Genomic DNA, 22,663 nt, shown 5'->3' with positions numbered 1-22,663 from the left:
ACTACGAAGCAACGGCTGAGCTAAAGTGGGCACTGACCAATAGTTAAGAAACATCTCATTGTAAACGATGAGCCACACATATCAGGAACAGTGCAGTCTGGTCAATGTCAAACCCCTCCTTCCTTATTCAACAGAGACATGAATGGCAGACAGATGCCACAAAGTTATATTAAAGAGCGAAATACAAGTCAAATTTAATTTCCAAATCCTTTCACTGTGAAATTCTTTCACTTTATTTCAAATCTTACTACGTTGATTCTGAAAATGAGCACCATGTGATTTTATCTTTAATACTGATTCTATTTTCTGTGCACGGTAGGAATTACCGCTCCAGTTTTGAGCCCAATTTGACAAAAGTTGCCCCAGATTCCTGGTGTCGTCAGCAAAGAATATTTAGAACCAGATTCCTAAAATAGTGTTTTATTATATTAGTTCACAGGGTCTGGGTGTCACTGGCAAGGCCAGAATTTATTGCCCAACCCTAATTGCCCTTGAGAAGGTGGAGGTGAGCCACCATCTTGAACCGCTGCAGTCCGTGTGGAGAAGATGCTCCCACAGAGCTGTTAGGGAGGGAGTTCGAGACTTTTAACCCATTGACGATGAAGGAACAACCAATATTTTTCCAAGTCAGGATGGTGTGTGACTAAATCTAACAATGGCTGGTGTCACAGGCACCAAACATTTTAAAGCAATGTCAAAAATGCAGTGTGTAAAATGAGACAAGATAATAATTCATAGAAACATAGAAACATAGAAAATAGGTGCAGGAGTAGGCCATTCGGCCCTTTGAGCCTGCACCGCCATTCAATGAGTTCATGACTGAACATACAACTTCAGAACCCCATTTCTGCTTTCTCGCCATAACCCTTGATCCCCCGAGTACTATGGACTACATCTAACTCGTTTTTGAATATATTTAGTGAATTGGCCTCAACAACTTTCTGTGGTAGAGAATTCAACAGGTTCACCATTGTCTGGGTGAAGAAGTTTCTCCTCATCTTGGTTCTAAATGGCTTACCCCTTATCCTTAGACTGTGACCCCTGGTTCTGGACTTGCTCAACATTGGGAACATTCTTCCTGCATCTAACCTGTCTAACTCCGTCAGAATTTTAAACGTTTCTATGAGATCCCCTCTCATTCTTCTGAACTCCAGTGAATACAAGCCAAGTTGATCCAGTCTTTCTTGATATGTCAGTCCCGCCATCCCGGGAATCAGTCTGGTGAACCTTCACTGCACTCCCTCAATAGCAAGAATGTCCTTCCTCAAGTTAGGAGACCAAAACCGTACACAATACTCCAGGCTCGGCCTCACCAATGCCCTGTACAACTGTAGGAACACTTCCTTGCCCCTGTACTCAAATCCCCTCGCTCTGAAGGCCAACATGCCATTTGCTTTCTTAACTGCCTGCTGTACCTGCATGCAAACCTTCAATGACTGATGTACCATGACACCCAGGTCTCGTTGCACCTCCCCTTTTCCTAATCTGTCACCATTCAGATAATAGTCTGTCTCTCTGTTTTTACCACCAAAGTGGATAACTTCACATTTATCCACATTATACTTCATCTGCCATACATTTGCCGACGCATGACATGCAAAGCAGGGAAAGTACTATCTAACATGGGGATGTATAAAATTAATGTGAATATTTTTCTGCCTGACAGGGTTTTGGAAGCAGATTTAATATTACTTTTCCAAAGGGAAATATAGTTGAAAAAGAAACATTTGCAGGGTGCTGGGGAATGGGACTAATTGGAACCTTCTTACACAGAGCCAGCACAGGTAACAACATAAGAAATCGGAGCAGTAGTAGGCCATACGGCCCCTCAAGCCTGCTCCACCATTCAACGTGATCATGACTGATCGTCGATCTCAACTCCACTTTCCCGCTCGATCTCCCGATCCCTTGATTCCCTGAGACTCCAAAAATCTATCTAACGCAGCCTTGAATATATTCAGAGACTCAGCATCCACAGGCCTGTGGAGCAGAGAATTCCACAGATTCATAACCCTCTGAGTGAAGAAATTCCTCCTCATCTCTGTCTTAAATGGCCGACCCCTTAACCTGAGACTGTGCCCCCTGGTTCTAGACAATCCAGACCGGAGGATAAAACCTCTCAGCATCTACCCTGTCAATCCCCTTCGGAATATTGTGTGTTTCAATGAGATCACCTCTCATTCTTCTAAACTACCAGAGAGTATAGTCCCATTCTACACAATCTCTCAACTTAATACAATCCTCTCATCCCAGGAATCAATCTGGTGAACCTTTGTTGTACCACCTCCCAGGCAAGTGAATCCTTCCACAGATAAGGAGACCAAAACTGTGTGCAGTACTCCAGGTGTGGTCTCACCAGGGCCCTGTACAATTGTAGCAAGACTTCCTCACTCTTGTACTGTGGGCTATATATTCGGTACTATGGGGCAACTGCAAACAGTGCTCCCTGGTAGTCTAGTGGTTAGGGTTTGGTGCTCTCATTGCTGTGGTCAGTCAGGGTTTGATTTTCGGTCAGGGAAAGCATTGTTACAGAGCAAGTTGATTAAAAATAATTCAAGTCGGTGAAATACTGAATAATTGTTTCAATCAACATTAATGCACCTACATGTATTGCACACTGAAGGAAATACAAATATATTTGCCCAGCGACTGATGAATTTAATAACTTTTTATACAACCGTAGAATCAGCAGAAAAACAGGATATTCGCCCATAGTACTTATCTAAGGAAGGATATACTTGCCTTGGAGATGGTGCAACAGAGGTTCAACAGATTGATTCCTGGGATGAGAGGGCTGTCCTATGATGAGAGATTGTGTCGAATATGCCGATTCTCTCTGGAGTTTCGAAGAATTGGTAGTGATCTCGTTGAAACGGACAATATTCTGAAGGGGATTGACAGGCTAGATGTTGACAAGCCTGGCTAGCTCAGTCGGTAAAGCATGAGACTCTTAATCTCAAGGTCGTGGGTTTGAGCCCCATGTTCGTCGATTACTGTTTCTTAAAATTTATGTTGCTTTCACGGGAAAACATCATTAATGAACCCATAATCTTCTATTATTTAGAGATATTTAGAGGGCACCTTTCAATGCTTCACAAAACCATTCCTTTCGCTACAGCCACCCGGGATCATTTCCTGGTTTGGGAAGTAACTTTGATTTCACCGTTTATAATTGAAATGGAGTAATTTTATGAAGTCAGATGGATGTCCCAAAGCACTTCAGAGTGGTGTCAAAACAAATGAGTTTGGAATTAAAAACACTGAATGTCAGAAGTGGGATTCGAACCCACGCCTCCAGACCTGAACGCAACGCCTTAGACCGCTCGGCAATCCTGACTGTTGGGTCCTTCAATTACACGTTATTACTCAGGAAAGTTTCAGACCGGGCGCTTGTTCAGGGCTGCTGGAAGGCCCAGTGTTTGGGATATCCTCTCCCCCAGGGTTTTCCTGAGCCTGTGATCGGTGCACGGGGAGCTTTGGCCCGAGTCGGAGGTAGTTTGCATCCCAGGGATGGACAATAACCCTCTGAGCTCTGGAACTGGGGAAGAGCGAATAATTAATGAGTTGTTTGTGGGTTTCAAATGCAACTTAGATCTGATGGTATAAACCGATAGTGTTGTTTCACAGAATGAAGAAATGCGAACAGGGACAATCGAAATTTCAAAAACTGAACTTTAATAATTAGTGAAACTTTAACCCTTGATGAAGTTTTATCCCCTATCTGATTTTACACACTCTGTATTTGAGTATACTAGTTTTAAAATGTTCATTGCTCATGCGACAATGTATCCCGGACAGCTTTTGTTCAATTTTATTGCAGACACGTTTTTGCTTCACAAATAATGTTTCCGCACAGGCTCGAAACAGAGACCTTTCGCGTGTGAGGCAAACATGATAACCGCTACACTATGGAAACTGCTGCTTAGCTCAGTGCCCAGAGAGAAGTGTTCAGCAACAAGCTGAAATGCTCAATCCCTCTCTCTGCAAAAAGTTCCTTTCACAAACATTTCTCTGAACAGAACTGCACCAAACAACAATGTTCTCCTTTCAAAGTCATTAAACTCCCCAATTCCCACATCTGCAATTTTAAGGACAAGGACTGAAAGCGCTTTGCGATCAGAAAATTGCCGGAAACTCCTGTGATTAATGAAAGGGCTTTTGATGATTGATTTCCGTACACACCTTTGTCATGTATTTAACCCTTGGCGATCTGTATCATACCACCACCTGAGGGCCGACCTGTTGAAGTCCCAAGGGATTCCAGCATCCCTTGGCAGCACGGTATAGAAGCACTCTGGAGTCTTATTAAAGGAGCTAATGTCATACTTACTCATTGTTCACAGTACTCAGTTCATTCTTTATTATGAGCGTATCAATTGGCGACGAGACAACGAACAACCACGCGAAAATGCAAGTAACAGTTGGTATAACTTGATAACAGCACAGCTGGCAATGGTTGCGGAATATATTCGTGTAGCCAAAATGCACAATGACAACCTGGAACTGCACGGCACCGAATCTTCGGGGAAAAACAATTAAAGGCTTTGTCCCTGAATGGGCTACGATCCACCAAGCTTGCAGTTAATAGCTGAACGCACTAATCCATTGCACCACAGAGACTGATAGATGCACATGTTGCAAGACATCCCTGTGACATCTTCACAGAGCACAGCACACACAGCTTCCTAACATGCAGGCTGCTCTCTCGGAACTCTCCGGAAAGAGCCTGTTCTGTTTAATGATTAACTGTACAGTTGCAGTACACAATACGTCCACATCCACAGTGTGGAGCTACAAGCATTACATGCTGACAGACATTACAATCCCAAACTCGGGTGTCAGTCAGTTAAAGCTTCAGATTGCTCTGACCGGGATGGAACTTGTCCACTCTCAATTGTACTCTTCCCAAATAAAGGGTGGGACATTCATTGTGGATGTGTGGAAGCAGTCTGGTCCCGCACACTGCAGACACTTCCATGTCACCGCCAACCAGCTCTCCCACAACCGGTGTCATCGACATTCGAGCCTTCCGGTGCCTTGTCTGTGACGAAGTATTCTGATTGTCCCGAAGCCGGTATCCTTTGTCATCAATAGGGTTTTAAGTTGTATCGGTAATTTTTACCTGCTGGACAGTCGAGGCACAAATTGTAGAGTGGAAAACTTGCGTGGATCCCGGTTTTCTAGTGGTTGATTTTCCTGGTTGGGTCCGTCGGTCGCGGTGGTCCGGTTGATGCCTGTTACCAAGTCAGTTGGTATTGATGTTCCACTGATTGGTTTTTTGAAGTTCGTTTCTCCGATGTCGTGATGTCTCTTCCTGTGTTATCTCGCCGTTTGCTCTCGATCTTGATCTTGTTGTTCCAAAGTAATGGTCAGAAAAATATGTTACTCTTGGTACGATAGGCCCCCAGTTATACTCTGAGAGGCTGCTTAATCTTCGTGCCAAATCTAACGTTTCTTTTGTTTAAGTTTTGCTGCCCATTGATTTAAGTGGTCTTCTTTGTGTAAGTTTTGGCGGACTAGCTAACTGAGACTTGATTAAATGTTTTAATCTGGTGTTGATTGACTTTGGGACGGCGACACTCCTTCTTTATGAACTGATGAACTCTTGTCCATTGTAATAGCACTGCTTTGGCTTCGGGAAGTCTGAGCTGAGCCAGATATTTCCATACATGTTGAAAAGGTGTTGGAATATGGATGTGATATTTGGGTCCTGTGGGTGGGGTGGATAATGTTTCTTCCGTGGTCGATTGTTTAAATGCTAATGTTTTCTGGGAGCCTGACTATGGTTAAACAGCTCCCCCAGACAAACTGATGAGCTACAATATCCAAACTCTAAATCCCACCCCTCTGTCACTGCAGCTTTTCCCCACAGGCCCAAACATGCCTTTTAAAATCCCAAACTTGGTTAAGAATTGTAGATTTCTTCCATATGCTTTTTAGAATCCCAAACTTTATGTTTAATAGTCCGAAATCGAATTTCCTTTTCAGTGAGTCCAAACACTGGGGGGTTTCCATGAATTTTGGAATCTACATTGGCAGTCCCTCGGAATCGAGGAAGACATGCTTCCACTCCTAAAGTGAGTTCTTTGGTGGCTGAACAGTCCAATACTGGAGCCACAGACCCTATCACAGGTGGGACAGATAGTTGTTGAGGGAAGGGATGGGTGGGACAGGTTTGCCGAACGCTCTTTCTGCTGTCTGCACTTGATTTCTGCATGTACTCGGCGTTGAGACTCGAGGTGCTCAGCACCCTCTCGGATGCACTTTCTCCACTTCGGGTGGTCTTGAGTCAGGGACTCCTGGGTGTCAGTGGGGATGTTGCACTTTATCAGGGAGGCTTTGAGTGTGTCCTTGTAGAGTTTCTGCTGCCCACTTTGGCTCGTTTGCCATGAAGGAGCTCCGAGTAGTTCACTTGCTTTGGGAGTCTCGTGTCTGGCATGCGGACTATGTGGCCTGCCCAGCGGAGCTGATCGAGTGTGGTCAGTGCTTCAAAGCTGGGGATGTTAGCCTGAATAAGGCTGTTGATGTTGGTGCGTCTGTCCTCCCAGGGGATTTGTAGGATCTTGCGGAGACATCGTTGGTGATATTTCTTCAGCAACTTGAGGTGTCGACTGTACATGGTCCATGTCTCAAAGCCTTACAGGAGGGCAGGTATTACTACAGCTCTGTAGACCATGAGCCTGGTGGCAGTTTTGAGGGCCTGGTCTTCAAACACTCTTTTCCTCAGGCGGCCAAAGGCTGCACTGGCGCATGGAGGCCGTGTTGAATCTCGTCATCGATGCCTGCTCTTGTTGATAGGAGGCTCCCGAGATATGGGAAGTGGTCCATGGTATCCAGGGCCGCGCCGTGGATCTTGATGACTGGGGGGTAGTGCTGTGCGGTGAGGACAGGCTGGTGGAGGACCTTTGTCTTACGGATGTTTAGCGTAAGGCCCATGCTTTTATACGCCTCAGTAAATACGTCGACTATGTCCTGGAATTCAGCCTCTGTATGTGCGCGGACGCAGGCCTTGGTGAGGCCACACCTGGAATATTGTGTACAGTTTTGGTCTCCTAATCTGAAGAAGGACATTCTTGCTATTGAGGGAGTGCAGCGAAGGTTCACCAGACTGATTCCCGGGAGGGCAGGACTGACATGTAAAGAAAGACTGGATCAACTAGACTTTTCTTCTCTGGAATTTAGAAGAATGAGAAGCGATCGCATAGAACATATACAGGTCTGATGGGATTGGATAGGTTAGAGGCAGGAAGTATGTTCCCGATGTTGGGGAAGTCGAGAACCAGAGGTCACAGTCTCAGGACAAGGGGTAAGCCATTTAGGACCGAGATGAGGAGAAACTTCTTCACTCAGAGAATTCTGAACCTGTGGAATTCTCGAGCACAGAAATTTGTTGAGTCCAATTCGTTTGATATATTCAAAAGAGAGTTAAATGTTGTCATTAATGCTAAAGGTATCAAGGGTATGGAGAGAAAGCAGGAAAGGTGTACTGAGGTGAATGATCAGTCATGATCATATTGAATGGTGGTGCAGGCTCGAAGGGCCGGATGGCCTCCTCCTGCACCTGTTTTCTATGTTTTTATGTTTCTATGTTTCTATGCAAAGCCCAGAAAAAAAATGGTTGAAATATCGACTCTGCCTCAGTTAGCATTTCTTTCATTGTGCAAAAGAAGGTGACGGGTTAATTAATGATGCAACCCCGTGAAAGCAACACAAAAGTTGAACAAAAAAACATACGGTGACTGGCAGGTGAGCGCTGCTTCTGACACCGGGTGGGAATGGGCGGGGATTTTAAGGCCCCTTGTATTGTGAAACCTTCATATAGTCAAACATTTCCGATGTGCTATATCGACCTCGTGGCGCAACGGTAGCGCGTCTGACCCCAGATCACGTCGAGGTCACTGTTCTTCAGGATAATTCGGGAATTAATATTTTCTTTGCTGTTTGGCAATAACCAGACCCTTGCTCCAAGGTCTGTCTCACTGTTTCCCCGGTGTCAGGCAGAGATACTCCTGCTGCCCTCATTTATTTCATGTGAAAGGACACAAAAGTTCAAAATAAACCTGCAGTTGGCCACATACAGCATTAAATAGTCAGGATGGCCGAGCGGTCCAAGGTTCTGTGTTTAGGTCGCAGTATCCTCTGGAGGTGTGGGTTCACATCACACTTCTGACACTTCCTGTTTTTAATCATGAAGTGAAACTCATTGTTTGACACCACGACCAACGCCTTAAAAGTGGGATTTTGCAGTCCACCTGCTCGCTTAACACTTCCGTCTGACCTGGTGCTGAAAGTGGAGATGTCTCCGCAGTGTAGCGGTGAACACGTTCGCCTCACACGCGAAAGCTCAACAGGCGGGATTATTTTCTGGAGCTTTCTCCTCATGCATGCTCAAGGGCGAGTTTGTTCTCCTGTGAAATGTCATAAGATCATAAGCATGTCAGGATTAGGGGCCGGAGTACGCCATTCGGCCCTCGAGCCTGGTCCACCATTCAAGAAGATCCTGGCAGTTCCTCGACAGCAAGTTCAAACATCTGGGGCGGAGCCAACAGGCACCTGGCTGTAATCAACGACAAAAAGGTGCATTTTGCAGAAGCCCAGCTAACTCAGTCAGTAGATCATGAGATTCTTAATCTCAGGGTCAGAGGTGCGAGCCCCACGTTTGGTGATTATTTTTCATAGAATTATATAATCAGAAGTTTACAGCACGGAAGGAGGCCATTTCGGCCCATCGTGACCGTGCCGGCCAATAATAGGCTCTCCAGCCTAATCCCACTTTCCAGCTCTCGGTCCATAACCCTGCAGATTACGGCACTTCAGGTGCACATCCAAGCACTTTTTAAATGTGGTGAGCGTTTCTGCCTCTCCCACCCTTTCAGGCAGTGAGTTCCAGACCCACACAACCCTCTGCGTGAAGAAATTTTCCCTCAAGTCCCCCCTAAACTTTCTACCAATGACTTAAAATTTATGCCCCATGTTTGTTGACCTCTCTGCTAAGGGAAATGGGCGCATTCTATCCATTATATTAAGGCCCCTCATAATTGTATACACTTCAATGATGCCTCCCCTCAGCCCACTTTGTTCCAAGAAAAACAACTCCAGCCTATCCAATCTGTCCTCATAGCTAAGATTCTCCACTCCCGATAACATCCTCGAAATCTCCTCTGTAAGTCTCCAGTGCAATCACAGTCTTCTTCCTGTAAAGTGGTGACGAGAACTGCACGCAGTACTCCAGCTGTGGCCTAACCAGTGTTTTATATTCAAGCATAATCCACCTGCTCTCTTATTCTAGGCCTCGGCTAAAAAAGGCCAGCATTCTGTATGTCTTCTTAACCAGCTAATCCACCTTGCCTGCTACCTTCAGGGATCTGTGGACATGCACTCCCAGGTCGCTTTGTTCGTCTACAATTCTCAATGTCCTACCATTTAATGTTCAATCTCTTTCTATTGTGTCTGTAAGCACTCAAGTAATGACTCCATGAGGCAAGGTATTGTACTTGAACTGTGGTGACCTTAGTCCATTTATTGTAGTTCCTGAGTCAGGGTACAGTATGGTGAGCTCCGTTTTATAACTGGTTACCTGTCGTGTTCCGGTGATCCCGAGGTCTCCACCAGTTGCACTCTCTGATGGTACAGGCATAGTGTATACAGTGTGAAGGTATATCCAGTAGTCTGATGTAACTGTACATTGAGTGTACAGGGAGTATAATTATATTATACAGACACAACATCACTCTCCCCTTAGTCTTGTGCCACTGGCCTTTGCATTGTGTGCTCTGGCCCGAGACCCAAAGCCCTTGCACCTTGTCTATGCTTTGGCTTGGTTCTCTCCCTGTGGATCCCCAAGTCCTTATTACCACGACATTGGGAAATGGTCAGCAGTGGATGGTTGGAGGTTGCAGTGGGGGTTGAGTGGGTTCTGGGTGTGATCCATGTGTGTCCATGGCTACATACATCCATTCAGCCCCCCCATACATAGACCATGTGTGTGGCTCAACACCTGCAAGTGCAGACCTGTACAGACAGAAAGAACAAAAAAACATCGGATTAGTTACATCACTGTTTGGGTTCTACAGTAGTGGAACATGTACATTTTACAGGTAAGGTACATACGTGGTATCACCGCCTTGCCCCTGGGTTGTGTAGGTGCAGGTGGTTGAGGACACTAGTTCCAGAGTAACCAGACTGTGTCCAGGTTGTCTGATGGCGGCGCTGTGTCCCCTGCCAGATGGGTGGGCTCAGAGCGCTCACCTGGCTGAGTCTCAGAGCCTTTGCCGTTGCCTCGTGATGGGCAGAGCCACAGGAGTGTGTGGCCTCCCTGTCCTCCTTTGAAGGCTGCAGTGTCTCCCTGCTGCTCTTCAGCGATAGTGGGAGCCTGGTCGTCCCAGGTCCCGTTGGGAGGGCAGGAGGGTGCTATCCGCTCGCTCCCAGTACTGGCCCTGGTGGCCAGAGAGTTAGAGCCGATCGGGGGCAGGGTACTGGTCGTGGTGCCTTTGCCGTCCGCTGATCACTGGCCCTGCAGCTGGTATGCTCCCTCTGTGTGTGGCCACACTCCCTGGGGTGTCACATTGGTCCCGGAGGGGCAGGCTACATGATCGCTGGACCTGGGTGCTGACGGGAGGTTGCCCTTGGTTTTGTCGGCATGCTTGTAAATCCCAGCATCGCACGTCATCACTTCGTTGACTCTCACAATACTTTGGTTCTGACCGCAATCGCCTGACTTATCATGATTAGTTACATTTACAAACTTGAAATTGTCAGTTACATCTTTTACATATTTATCACCATCATCGCTGTATAAAGAGTGGAACTGTCCCTTTAATTGTGATGGATTGCCGGTCTCCTTTAAGAGGGTCTTGCAATCTTTACCCCAATCCTGTTCGCCGCTCGGCATCACGTGTTGCTCCCTTGTGGTCTGGCTGCCGCCATCTTGACTTCAGGCCCTTCACCTCGTGGTTCGGACGCAATCTTCTTTCTCTCCATGAGGTAGGCTGCGGTGATCCTTTTCTCCCCAGGTTCTGCCACGGAAGCCGGGAAGTTATCTTCTGCGTGAATTTTCTTCCTCTGGAGTCCTGCCACTGGAGCCTGGAAGGTGAGGTCGAGTCGTTTCGGCTGGATCATCTCGCCGTTGGGTTGACCGGTCTGTGTCGTCGCCTCACAGTCGAGTTGGGCGGTTGGTTTTTCAGGTGTTGTGCTGGATCCAACTTCGGGGCCATGAGGGATGTCGATCGCTGGAGGTTGGAGCTTTTCCCAGCTCCAATTGATCTTTTTCATTTACCTTCTTCCTAATAGCTTTGGACCATCACCAGCAATGATCCACAAAGGTAACCTGTGCATCTGGCCGCCATGGGACACCTGGACATCCACGCTGCCAACGACTGGGATGTATCGTTTGTGCAGGTGAGCAGTTTCACTTCGATCGGGATCATTTTAGGTCGTTCGATTGGATTGTCCCAGAGTTTCTCAAAGGCCGCCTGATTCATCAGTGACTGGCTCGCCCCTATGTCCACCTCCATCGTGACTGGAACATCATTGATTTTAACTTCCATTTTCAACGGGGAACTCTCGGTGGTGCAGGTAAACACTCCGTACACCTCATCGTCGCTGGAGTCCGGATGATCGGCCAACTCTTCATCGACTCGGTGAGTACGATTTCTCTTGCATATTCGCTGGAGGTGGCCCTTCATGTTACAGCCTTTGCAAGTATAGTCTTTATAGTGGCACTGGTGGGCCCTGTGATTTCCTCCACAGCGCCAGCATGGGGTTGGCCGGTTGGCCCCATGTGGCGGATTCAGGATTGTGGGACTCGGTGTTCTGTTCTCTCTTCCCTGAGAGAGACTGCTAGCAGCAGCCCTGCCTCTAAAAGGCACCTTTCGGTTCACAGTACTTGCTGGGTTAGAGTCCTGGGGGTGAGACATCCACTTGGAATCGCAGGCCGAGATCATGAACGCCTGGCTCACGTTAATTGCCTTCTGCAGGGTGACCGTGGTGTCCGCAGAGCGCAGTCTGTGGAGAAGGCCCTCGTGACCGATTCCAGTAACAAAGATGTCCCTTAGTACTTCGGTGAGGTGATCGCTAAAATCACATGGTGCAGCCAATCGTCTCAGGTCTGCAACATATTTTGCGATTTCCTGGCCTTCGGATCCACCGGTGGGGAGAGAACCGGTGTCTGGCTGTGAGGATGCTCTCTATAGGTTTGAGCTGTTCCTGTATCAGGGTTACGAGCTCCACATATGTTATTGTCTTCTCTGGGACTAGCAGGTCCCTGACAAGGCCATAGACGGTGGGCCCACAACTGCTGAGCAGGATAGCTCAGCACTTATCAGCCAGCGATGTCGGGTCGTCTCCCCCCACGTCATTCGCAATAAAGAAGTGTTCGAGCCTTTCCACAAAGGCCTCCCAATCTTCCCCATCGGCGAATTGTTCAAGCGTGCCAAGGTTAGCCATTGTCACATGGAAATTCGTATTCTCGTCACCAGTTATTGTGTTTGCAAGCACTCTAGTAATGACTCCACGAGGTCAGGTATTGCACTTGAACTGTGGTGACCTTCGTCCACTTATTGCAGCTCCTGAGTGAGGGTACAGTACTGTGAGCTCCCTTTTATACCTGGTTACCTGTTGTGTACAGGTGACCCCGAGGTCTCCACCAGTTGCACCCTCTGGTGGTACAAGCATAGTGTGTGTACAGTGTGAAGATACATCCAGTGGTCTTATGTAACTGTACATTGAGTGTACAGGATGTATACTTATTTTATACATACACAACAAAGATCATCAGTTAATTAATGGTGCTTTCCCGTGAAAGCAGGATAAAATTTATCAATGATTTAATTTCTGCATTTAGAAAGACATGGGTTAATCACGGATAGTCAGCATGGGTTTGTTCAGGGAAGGTCTTGTCTGAATCACTTGATTGAATTTTTTGAGGAGGTAACCAACAGGATCGATGAGGGCAGTGCGTTTGATGTAGTGTATAAGGATTTTAGCAAAGCTTTCGCCAAGTTCCCACATGGAAGACTGGTCACGAAAGTAAAAGCCCATGGAATCCAGGGCAAAGTGGCAAGTTGGATCCAAAATTGGCTCAGAGGAAGGAAGCAAAGGGTAATGTTTGAAGGGAGTGTTTGGGACTGGAAGGATGTTTCCAGTGGGGTTCCACAGGGCTCAGTGCTAGGTCCCTGTCTTTTAGTGGCAACATCAATGATCTAAACTTAAATATAGGAGGTATGATTAAAACGTTTTCAGGTGATACTAATTTAATCCAGATAAGTGTGAGGCTGTGCATTTGGGGAGGGAAAACAAGGAAAGAAACACACATTAAATGGTTGGACATTGAGAAGTGTGGAAGAACAAAGGGACCTTGGAGTGCATGTCCACAGATCCCTGAAGGTAGCAGGCCAGTTGGATAAGGTGGGTAAGAAGGCGCACGGAATGCTTACCTTTATTGGCTGAGGCATGGGATAGAAGAGCAGGTTGGTTATGCTTGAAATGTATAAAACACTGGTTCGGCCACAGCTGGAGTATTGCATGTAGTTCTGGTCACTGTATTACAGGAATTATGTGATTGTACGAGAGGGTACAGAGGAGATTTACGAGGATGTTGCCAGGCGTGGAGAATTTTAGCTATGAGGACATTTTGGATCGGCTGGGTTTGTTTTCATTGGAACAGAGGAGGCTGAGGGGAGACAACATTGAGATGTATAAAATTATGAGGGGCCGAGATATAGTGGATAGCAGAGGGGTCAACAACCAGGGGGAATATATTTAAAGTAATTGGTAGAAGGTTTAAAGAGGATTTGAAGGTAAAATTCTTCATGCAGAGGTTTGTGACGGTCAGGAACTCGCTGCCTGAAAGAATGGCGGAGGCAGATACCACATGTAAAAAGTATTTGGATGTGCACCTGAAGTACCGTAACCTGCAGGGTTATGGACCCAGAGCTGGAAAGTGGGATGAAGCTGGATTGCCTCTTGTTGGCCGGGGTGGAAGTGATGGGCCAAAATGCCCGCCTTATGTGCTGCAAACTTCTATCATTCTATAATTCTATGAAAAATGTAAATGTCCAATGTTGGTGTCGAAACCACGACCCTGAGATTAAAAGTCTTATATTTCACTGACTGAGCTCGCCAGGCTTCTGCCAAACATACCGTTCTCTCACTGATTGCAGACAGTCGCCTGTTGGCTCCGCCCCAGATGTTTAAACTTGCTGTCGAGAAACTGCCAGGATCTTCTTGAATGGTGGACCAGGCTCGAGGGGCCGAATGGCCTATTCCGGCCCCTAATTCTTACATGCTTATCATCTTATGAACTTTTCACAGGAGAACAAACTCGCCCCTGAACATGCATGAGGAGAAAGCTACAGAAAATATTCCCGCCTGGTGAGCTTTCGCATGTGAGGCGAACGTGTTAACCGCGACACTGCGGAAACATCTCCACTTTCAGCACCAGGTCAGACGGAAATGTTAAGCGAGCAGGTGAACTGCTGAATCCCAGTTTTAAGGAGTTGGTCGTGCTGTCAAACAATGAGTTTCGCTTTATGATTAAAAACAAGAAATGTCCGAAGTTGAATTCAAACCCACACCTCCAGAGAAAACTGCGATCTAATCACAGCACCTGAGACCGCTCGGTGGTGTGTGTGGCCACCTGCAAGTTGATTTTGAACTTTTGTGTCCTGGCACATGAATTAAATGAGGGCAGCAGGAGTATCTCTGCCTGACACTGGGGAAACAATGAGACAGACCTTGGAACAAGGGTCTGGTTATTGCCAAACAGCAAAGAAAATATTAATTCTGAAAGAACAGTGACCCCGACGTGATTTGAACACGCAACTTTCTGATCTGGAGTCAGACGCGCTGCCGTTGTGCCACGAGGCCTACACAATGATTGTGAGATGTTCCTCTATATGAAGCTTTCACAACACAAGGGGCTTCAAAATCCCCGCCCATTCCCACCGGGTGTCAGAAGCAACGCTCACTTGCCAGTCACCGTATGTTTTTTTCTTCAACTTTTGTGTTGCGTTCATGGAAAAGCATCATTAATTAACACGTCACCTTCTTTTGCACAATGAAAGAAATGCTAACTGAGGGACAGTCGATACTTCAATCATTTGTCCTGTGCTTTGCGGAGCGGGCAGGGAAGTGGACCTGAGTCCATTATCACGTCGGCCATGATCGTATTAAATGGCGGAGCAGGCTCGAGGGGCGTATGATCGACTCCTGCTCCTATTTGTTTAGTTCTTCTGTTCCTCAGCATGTTAACCCATTTTACACACTGTATTGCCGATGTCACCAGGAATCTGTGGCAACTTTTGTCAAATTTAACAGCACCGGTTATTCCTTCCGTGCAGAGAAATTAGAATCAGCAGCGAAGATAAAATCCCATGGTGATCATTTTCAGATTCAACGCAGTAGGGTTTCAAATAAAGTGAAAGAATTTTACAGTGAAAAGATTTGGAAGTGTTACTTGTATTTGTGTCTTTAATTAAACTTTGTGGCGTCTGAGTCCCGTTCATGCCTCTGCTGAATAAGAAAGGAGGGTTTGACGTTGACCAGACTGCACTGAACCTGATATTTGTGAGCTCATCCTTTATATTCAGTGGTTTCTCGCCCTTTGATGGGCTGCAGTGTGGCGGATATCACGTTGGCCTCACACACGAAAGGTCCCCGGTGGATCCGTTTTCTCTCACTGAAAGTTATCTATTTATTGGTTAAATAAAGAGCAATTCAGGAATAAGGGAGCCTTTCTACCAGGTGAATAAATAGCAAATAAAAACAGCAAATGCTGGAAATCTCAGCAGGTCAGGCAGCATTTTCCAGGAGACTAAACTCTCCTCCGATTGTTCCCTTGTAGCAAGTTCAAACATAATGTTTCTACCCAGAATCAAACCGGGTACTTTTCACGCATAAAGCAAATGTGATAACCACTACACTACAGAAACCTCTGGCACAACAGCCCCAACAGAGGGGAGCTGACCAGTGAGCTCCCTCTGTGCTGATCGGGAATGTGTTGGCTCACCTTAAACAACTTCTGTCCCACACTGAAAGTTCTCAATCCTTCTCCTCCGCTGCCCTTTACAGAAATGTCACGGATGACCCAGCCACCGTGTTCACTTCCACATCCTCACAGTGGGGGACAGAGGCTCCTACCGTCTCCCCGCGATAAGCGAACTCGCCCAGTTTACTAAATTAAACCCCGAACACGTGCCCAGCAAAGGGCAGGAGAAGCCAGATAGTCTGTAACCTCGGTCTATCGCAGAAAGTATTGGTATTCATGGTGATTACAGCAATCATTAATCGTCTCACAGACCTCAATTATTTTTATGCGATGAATTGATCGAGAATTGAAACCAGTTTAGTGCGCCGGATCTTAATCCCTCGACCACCAGGGAACAGTTATGAGACATATAGATATATTTATATATATTTATATATGAACCTGAATATCAACGGCTCGCTGCCTCGACCTAATGGCGCAACGGTAATGCGTCTATCTTTGAGTGAGAGAAATTGTTCCACAGTGACACCCATTTCATCTTTTGTTCCCTTTAAAACACTAGAAACTGAGACAGGGGGAATAAATAGAGAAATAAAAGCACAGGGATACAGACAAGAGGAAGAGAGAAGGGGAAAGATACTGTACCCACCCAGAACTAATGCAGAAACCCCTCTACTGCGCTCGGGGTGGCCACCCACAGCCTGGATAAACTAACGGGAGAACACCAGCGGCAGGTCGGGGCCATAAAAGAAACGGCGAGCGGCCCTGGGAGCAGCTTGGAGGTCCCGGGAGACCTACCCAGGGAGCAGCGCGAGCTGGTGCAGGAGGGTGGCGGCAGCGAAGTGTGACGTCATCAAGGTCCAGGTCGGTGATTGGAGCGTGGGCAGATACAGCAGGAGCGGCGAGATCGGGGCGAAGGAGCGGTGAGAGACTGTGGAGGGATGTGATCGGGGCCCAGCGGAGGCATGAGTTTGGATCCAGGGGCCCAGGGTTAGCACGGGCCAGCCCACACTGCGATATGTGTGCACTAGGTCCGTGCAGCAGAGCTGGTCGCCTGTCGTCTTCCTTAACCCTTGTCACTGGACCAAGACCTCGCTCTGTCAAGCCCGTGTGATGGCTGGGGTGCAACGGCCACCACACGTTTAAAAAATCCACGCACAGGCATCTTTCACCCTTTGGGATGTCGTTCGGGTCATTTATTGAAACGCCTGTGAACTCATCCTTTTTGGGCGTGGAAGCAAGTCATCCTCGTTACGAGGGACCGCCTATGATGATGATGATGATGGATACATTAACGTCCCAACAGCTCATTGACTGCAGGAGTGGGACCGTGCGGCGCTTCAGAAGACATGTCTAAAAGGCAAAGTTACTGATTCCGTCTCATGTGCTCCTCCGATCAAGAACAGCAACACACACTAAAAATGCTTCAATAATGGTTACATCTTATCTCCACATTTGCTAAGCAGGTGGTTTGTTGGTCTAGGGGTATGATTCTTGCTTTGTGGTTGTTACTTGAAATTTGCAGGAAGATCCTGGCTTCAAATCCCCGACCAGCCTTGAGATTGCATTGAAATTTTGCAAAGAAGGACTTGGATTTCTGCAGCGTCTGTCAGTAACTCATGACGCCTCAAAGCGCTGTGCAGCCGTTCAGTACCTTTGAAATGTTGTCATGTGAGGAAAGATGTGCCCAAATCACTTCACACGCACCTCAACTCTTTGCAAATGAGTTCATAGAATCAAAGAAGTTTGCAGCACAGAAGGAGGCCATTTCGGTCCATCGTGTCTGCGCTGGCCAACTCGAGGCTCTCCAGCCTAATCCCACTATCCAGCTCTAGGTCCATAACCCTGCAGGTTACAGCACTTCAGGTGCACATCCAAGCACTTTTTAAATGTGGTGAGGGTTTCTGCCTCTACCACCCTTTCAGGCAGTGAGTTCCAGACCCCCACAACCCTCTGCGTGAAGAAATATCCCCTCTAAACTTTCGACCAATTACTTTAAATTTATGCCTCCTTGTTGTTGACCCCTCTGCTAAGTGAAATAGGTCCTTTCTATCCACTAAATCTTGGACCCTCATTATTTTATACACCTCAATGAGGTCTCCCCTCAGTCTCTGTTCCATGGAAAACAAATCCAGCCTTTCTAATCTGTCCTCATGGCGAAGATTCTCCACTCCCGGCAACATCCTCGTAAATCTCCTCTGCACCATCTTCAGTGCAATCATGTCCTTCCTGTAATATGGCGACCAGAACTGCACGCAGTACTCTAGCTGTGACCTAACCTACCCCACCGACCCCATCTCTTGTATTTGATGCCTCGGTTAATAAAGGCAAGCATTCCATATTTCTTCTCAACCACCTTAGCTACCTGGCCTGCTACTTTCAGGGATCTGTGGACATGCACTCGCTGGAGTCTAGGGAGGACCCTGCAGATTGGAAAACTGCAAATATAATGCCCCTATTTAAAAAAGGAGGCAGACAAAAAGCAGGAAACTATAGACCAGTTCGCCGAACATCTGTGGTTGGGCAAATGTTGGAATCCATTATTAAAGAAGCAGTAGCAGGACAGAGAAACATCGAAACATAGAAAATAGATGCAGGAGTAGGCCATTCGGCCCTTCGAGCCTGCATCACCATTCAATAAGATCATGGATGATCATTCAGCTCAGTACCCCTTTCCTGCTTTCTCTCCATACCCCTTGATCCCTTTAGCTATAAGGGCCACATCCAACTCCCTCTTGAATATATCTAACAAACTGGCATCAACAACTCTGCGACAGAGAATTCCACAGGTTAACAACTCTCTGAGTGAAGAAGTTTCTCCTCATCTCACCAGGGCCCTGTACAATTGTAGCAAGACTTCCTTACTCTTGTACTGTGGGCTATATATTAGGTACTATGGGCCGAGTGCCCTGTTTTTTGCTGATTCGATGGTTGTATAAAAAGTTATTAAAATTTGACAGTTGCTTGGCAAACATATTTGTATTTCCTTCAGTGTACTCCTTACTCTTTAAGAGCTAGATTTCCCCCAAGCAGTATTGTCGGCGCACTGACCTCAAGCGCACCGACTTTGCGCGCTGGAAATGGCGCGGGGGAAAAACTCGCCCCATCCTGGCCGCTGTGTACAGTCCCCGGAGTCCTGGCATGGTGTCGATGGTGAAGTGGGGGGTGGAGCCAAATGCCTGCGCCGAAAACACTGCCGGCACCTTCGCGCATGGGCAGTAGGGAGAGAAACCTTGGCACTCTGCAATTTTTAAACAGTGTCAAACCCGATGAAAAGCACAGCAGCTTCTCAGCGTCTCCGGTCGCTCGGCGGGCTCTCCCCCCGTCCCTCCCCGATAAAACGCACAGCTCCAGCAGCTGCAACTTCTCCGGTCCACAAGCTCACACTTCTCCGGTGTGTCGTCCCTCCCCTATCCCAGGGATACAGGGACCCAGTGTAATGGAGCCAAGTTTGCTGATGGTACAAAGATGGGTGGGAAAATAAATTGTGATGCAGCAAAGAAAATCTCAATTCCGGAAGAACAATATGGAAAAGTACAGTGACCCCGACGTGATATAAACACGCAGCCTTCTGATCTGGAGTCAGACACACGACCGTTACACCACGAGGTCTACAGTGCAGAGTGCCCATGTTTGTATACATGAAGGTTCCTGAAACACAGTTTCATTTACCCTGCATTGGTGCAATGAAAGGGCTTTAAAATCCCCGGCCACTGCCACCGTGGGTCAGACAGCATCAGAAGCAGTGCCCACCTGTCACTTACCCTCTCACGCCCGTTTTCATCACCTGCTGCCCGCGGACTGCAGCAAATCCAGTTCGTCATCATCATAGGCAGTCCCTCGAAGCGAGGATTACTTGCTTCCACGCCAAAAAAGGATGAGTTCACAGGTGTTTCAATGATGGACCTAATATTCCAGGTCCCGAACTGCATGTTAAAGGGTGGAAGATGCCTGTGCGTGGATTTTTTTAACGTGTGGTGGCCGTTGCACCCCAGCCATCACACGGGCTTGACAGAGCGAGGTCTTGGTCCAGTGGCAAGGGTTATCCAAGACGACTGGAGACCAGCTCTGCTGCACGGACCCAGTGCCCACACATATCGCAGTGTGGGCTGGCCCGTGCTGCCCCTGGACCCCTGGCCCTGAACTCACGCCGCCCCTGGGCCCCGATCACATCCCTCCACAGTCTCTCGCTGCTCCTGCTAAACCTGCCAACGCTCCAATCACCGACCTGGACTTTCATGACGTCACTCTTCGCTGCCGTCGCCCTCATTCACCAGCTCGCGCTGTACCTTGCCGTGGTACACCACCACGCTGCTCCCAGGCCGCCGCTCACCGCTCCTTTTATGGCCCCGACCTGCCGCTGGTGTTCTCACGCAGGTCGGGGCCTCCACGCTGCTCCCAGCAAATCCAGTTACACCCCGTGTCACCGCACAATTCTCAGCTGTGATTGTAAGCTGACTATATTTAAAGCTATCGCAGAGGCTGCAAGCAGTGTTCCCTGGTAGTCTAGTGGTTAGTATTTGGTGTTCTCACTGCCATGGTCTGGGTTTGATTCCTGGTTAGGGAAAGCATTTTTACAGAGCAAGCTGACAAATATAATTCAAGTCTGTGAAATACTGAATGATTGTTTCAATCATCATTAATCCATCCATCAGTGTTGCACACTGAAGGAAATACAAATATGTTTGCCGAGTGACTGTCGAATTTTAATAACTTTTTATACAACCGTAGAATCAGCAGAAAATCAGGATATTCGGACCATAGCACCTAATATTCCGCCCATCGTGCTAGAGTCAGGAAATCTTGCTCCAATTGTGCAGGGCCCTGGTGAGACCACACCTGGAGTACTGCGCACAGTTTTGGTCTCCTTACCTGAGGAAGGATACACTTGCCTTGGAGGTGGTACAACGGAGGTTCAACAGATTGATTCCTGGGATGAGAGGACTGTCCTATGGTGAGAGATTGTGTAGAACATGCAGACACTCTCTGGAGATTCGAAGAATGAGAGATGATCTCATTGAAACAAACAATATTCTGAAGGGGATTGACAGAGTAAATGTTGAGAAGCCCGGCTAGCTCAGTCGGTAGAGCATGAGACTCTTAATCTCAGGGTCGTGGGTTCGAGCCCCACGTTGGGCGATTACTTTCCATTGAACTTTTATGTTGCTTTCGTGGGTAAATATCATTAATGAACCCATGATCTTCTTTTGCACAATGATAAAAATGCGACCTGAGGGAGAATTGATAATTTAATCAAATATTGAAAGCAGCGCCTCAGACCGCTCGGCCGTCCTTACTGTTAGATGTTCCAGATACAAGTTAAGACTCTGGAAAGTTTCAGACCGGGCGCTTGTTCAGGGCTGCTGGAAGGCCCAGTGACCGGGATAACCTCTCCGCCGGGGTTGTCCTGAGCCTGTGCTCGGTGTACGGGGATCTTTGGCCTGGGTCCGAGGTAGCTTGTATCCCAGGGATGGACAATAACCCTCTGAGCTCTGGAACTAGGGAAAAGCGCATAATTAATGAGTTGTTTGTGGTTTCAAATGCAGCTTGGATCTGCTGGTGTAAACCGATCGCATTGTTTCACAGAATGAATGAAATACTGACAGGGACAGTCAAAACTTCAAAAAGTGAACTTTAATAACTCATGAAAATTTAATCCTTGATGAAGTTTTATCCCCGATCTGATTTTACACAATCTGTATTGGAGGAGACTGGTTTTAAATGTGCATTGCTCATTCAACAATGTATCCAAAACAGTTTTTATTGCAGACAAGTTTTTGTTTGATAAATAATGTTTCTGCACAGGCTTGAACCGGGAACTTTTCAAGTGTGAAGGAAATGTGATAACCTCCACACGACAGAAATTGCTGCTTAGCTCAGTGCCCAGAGAGAAGTGTTCAGGAACAAGCTGAAATGCCCAATCCCTCTCTTTGCAAAAAGTTCCTTTCACAAACATTTCTCTGACCAGAACGGCACCAAACAACAATGTCCTCCTTTCAAAGTCATTAAACTCCCCAATTTCCACGTCTGCAATTTTAAGGACAAGGACTGAAAGCGCTTTGCGATCAGAAAATTGCAGGAAACCCTTTGCGGTTAATGACAGGGCTTTTGATGGTTGATTTCTTTTCACATCTTGTGTTATGTATTTAACCCTTGACAACCTGTGCACACCACCACCAGAGGGCCTACCTGTCGGAGTCCCAAGAGATCCCAGTATCCCTTGGGAGCACGGTATGCAAGCAGGCCACCCATGAGGTACCTGTACTCTGCAGTCTTATTAAAGGAGCAAAGGTCACACTTACTCAGTGTTCACAATACTAAGTTTCATCCTTTATTATGAGCATATCAATTAGCGACGAGACAATGAACAACCACGCAAAAATGCAATGAACAGTTGGTATCCTGGAGAAGTTCTCAGAAGTGGACGATTGCGAAGCCTTTGTGGAGATACTCGACCAATACTTCGTGGCCAACGAGCTGGAAGGCGACGAGAACGCTGCCAAATGAAGGGCGATCATCCTTACCGTCTGTGGGGCACCAACCGATGGCCTCATGAAGAATCTTCTAGCTCTGGTGACACCAACAACTAAATCCTATGAAGAATTGTGTAAGCTGGTCTGCGAGCATCTAAATCCTAAAGAAAGCGATCTGATGGCGAGGTATCGGTTCTACACGTGC

The 22,663-nt window shown here is 47.1% G+C and overlaps 3 non-coding genes across 3 annotated transcripts; 2 read left to right on the top strand and 1 right to left on the bottom strand.

The window, feature by feature from the left end:
• The first annotated feature begins 2,911 nt into the window (after nt 1–2,911).
• trnak-cuu (transfer RNA lysine (anticodon CUU)) lies at nt 2,912–2,989 on the top strand. Its single transcript has one exon. It is a non-coding gene; the product is annotated as a tRNA-Lys (tRNA).
• An 11,804-nt stretch (nt 2,990–14,793) lies between these two features.
• Nucleotides 14,794–14,865, bottom strand: trnaw-cca (transfer RNA tryptophan (anticodon CCA)). The gene has a single exon. It is a non-coding gene; the product is annotated as a tRNA-Trp (tRNA).
• A 6,186-nt stretch (nt 14,866–21,051) lies between these two features.
• Nucleotides 21,052–21,124, top strand: trnak-cuu (transfer RNA lysine (anticodon CUU)). Its single transcript has one exon. It is a non-coding gene; the product is annotated as a tRNA-Lys (tRNA).
• The last annotated feature ends 1,539 nt before the right edge of the window (nt 21,125–22,663 follow it).

Source organism: Pristiophorus japonicus, unplaced genomic scaffold (assembly GCF_044704955.1).
Source record: "Pristiophorus japonicus isolate sPriJap1 unplaced genomic scaffold, sPriJap1.hap1 HAP1_SCAFFOLD_219, whole genome shotgun sequence".
NCBI lineage: Eukaryota > Metazoa > Chordata > Chondrichthyes > Pristiophoridae > Pristiophorus > Pristiophorus japonicus.
Note: the sequence above shows the minus strand (reverse complement) of the source record. Positions and strands in the feature narration are given on the sequence as shown.